Source organism: Garra rufa, chromosome 12 (genome assembly GCF_049309525.1).
Source record: "Garra rufa chromosome 12, GarRuf1.0, whole genome shotgun sequence".
Classification (NCBI taxonomy): domain Eukaryota; kingdom Metazoa; phylum Chordata; class Actinopteri; order Cypriniformes; family Cyprinidae; genus Garra; species Garra rufa.
In genome coordinates, this window is record NC_133372.1 from 25534444 (window position 1) to 25537096 (window position 2653).

Below are 2653 nucleotides of genomic sequence, written 5' to 3' on the forward strand. Positions count from 1 at the left end.
AATGGCACTAATTTTATTAACGCGCGATTAACGCAGCGCGCATTTTCTGTTTGACCCACTACGTAGCCCATAGTTAAAGAAATGGATGCACAGTGTTGCCAACCTAGCGAAAAGTGTCTAGCAACAATACATAAACACGTAATTGGACAAACCTAATATAGTTTCTGAGGCTCTCCGGTTTTGCCAACCGAGCGCGAGGTCTCCCAATGTGCGCGCACCTCCCTCTCTTTATATATGCGTCTGCTCTGTTCAGCGAGCGGCAGAGGAGCAGCGCTTTCAGTTAAAACAGATGTTATGTTCATTCCAGTGCTTGAAGTGGGCCAGTACGCAGGCACTTCTGTATTTTATCCTTTTGCGTACTTGCACTTTTTCATGCGTACCGGCACTTCTGGCATATTTAATGATTGCAAGCGGAGTCGGTGTACGTTAGGATTGGTGCTGTGGAGTTGATGCGTAAAGCCACATACTAGTATGCACGCGAAAACGGCGTATTATATGCACGTCAAACACATGCATATCATATGCACGCCAAAGTTAATTTCAGCTTATAAATAGCACGCCAAATAGAAACAGAAAGTCGTGTTTGTGCGCATTTTCATGAGACCAGGCTCTCCAATCAGTACATTATAACCAAAACAATACATTAAAAAAAAGAAGCAGGTTTTTGCGATCACATAACTTTAAATGAGTAAACTCCTAAAAAGTCAAAGGATCCTGAAGGAATTCAGACAGGAAGTTAAAAACAACGATAATAATGCAGGGAATAGTGACTTATGTCCAGATGCTGGTAAATGATTCTTTTCAGTGATTGAATCATGATCATAATTCAGGATTTTTTTTTTCAGTTATTATTTCATATTACTTTGGTTGTCTGATAACAAAAATACTTAGTCAAAACAATGGAAACAGTTTTGTTGAGAACTTGGCTGCATCAGATTACTGTATGTGGGCACCGAGAGGCAAAGAAATGTAATAATAAATGTAGATTTTGCATGTTCAGAAGAAGTGAGCTGCCCTGTCCGGCAAATAATATAAACAAGCTTGTTGAAGTAAATTGCTCAGTGCAAAGAAAGAGAAGTAATGGGAACCTGGTGTTTCTATGTTCTTTTTTTCATGTGTCTAATAGACATGAACAAGTTATTTGAAAAACATCTATGACATTTGAAACAAGTTAGTCTTCATGTCGAGTATGGTTTCACTGATAATAAACACATATTTGCTTAAAGCATCCATATTTGTCCATGCCAATGCTGATTAGAGTATTAAAAACTTTAAAAAGTATTAATTTAAGGTACATTTAGAACAGATAAAAATGTGCGATTAATCGCGAGTTAACTCATGACAACCATGCGATTAATCGCGATTAAAAAAAATTAATCGATTGACAGCCCTAATATATATATATAATGTTGTTTACATTTTTACATATTGTATGTACAGTATATTTATATATTATATATTTTCATATATATTACATACATTACATTTACATTCACAAATAAAAAAGTATAAATGTTTAATTATATTTTAATGTTAAATAAAAATGACACATTTTATTACTAGACAAATACATTATAATTGTATACTTTCATATCTGTAACAATTTATACATGTTACTATTATTTAAATAGAAAAATACTTAACATTTAAATTATTACAAAATATAATGATTTTGACATTTTATAATTAAATAGTTTGAAAACGTATGAAAAAATGTAATGAATAATTATAAATGTAAATGTGCAAAACCCAAACTCAAATGTCTTTTTCTGTCTCCATAGATGGCTGATTTACAATGACCACAAAGTATGTTTGTCAGAGAGGCCCCCTAAAGACTTGGGCTACATGTACTTTTACCGGCGCCTGTCAAGCTGCTAGATCTGGACCTTCACAACATTATGCACAGCCGTTAGGCCAGAGAGGTGTGTGGGGCACCACTGACACTGCTGGAAACTAGGGAAGCATTTACATCTGTGAGATGGAGAGAGGACCTCTCAATCCCTGCCAAGACCCGCACAGACGCTCAGAACACAGGAACGCTCCAGCAGGGAAACCAATGTGTGTCATCCGTCTGAGTTTTATTTGTTCGTCTCGTGTCTGCTTTAAAGGTACAGTGGGGTGCGTGCAATTTTTAGGTATGCAGATTATTTTCCTAATATATTCTCAAATTATTTGTTATATTTCTTTTTGAATACTTTAAGCTCCTGTGCCAGTATTTTGAAAATATAATGTGTGCCTGCATTTACAAATGTTTTTACTGCCATCTCAAAAGAATGTACTCACTACAATTTATTACTTATCATATCCTTTGGGTATATTACAGTTGTTCACCAACAACAAAACATCTGTTAGAATGGATTTCAAAATAGAGATCATGTTAGGTGGATTTTGAGGGAGCTGCAATCGATCCAAAACATCATGCTCAAAGTGTTAGTAGGCATGTTTATTGAAATGTTTATTGAACTGTGGATGTTGTTTGGTAGGTTCTACATATTTATTCTAGCATTCGGATTGATCCATATATGTGGCACCATTCTACTTATTCTAGGAATAGTTCACTCAAAAATGAAAGTTTATTTATTGAACAGATCTGGAGAAATCTAGCATCACATCTCTTGCTCATCAAAGGATCCACTGCAGTGAATGGGTGCCG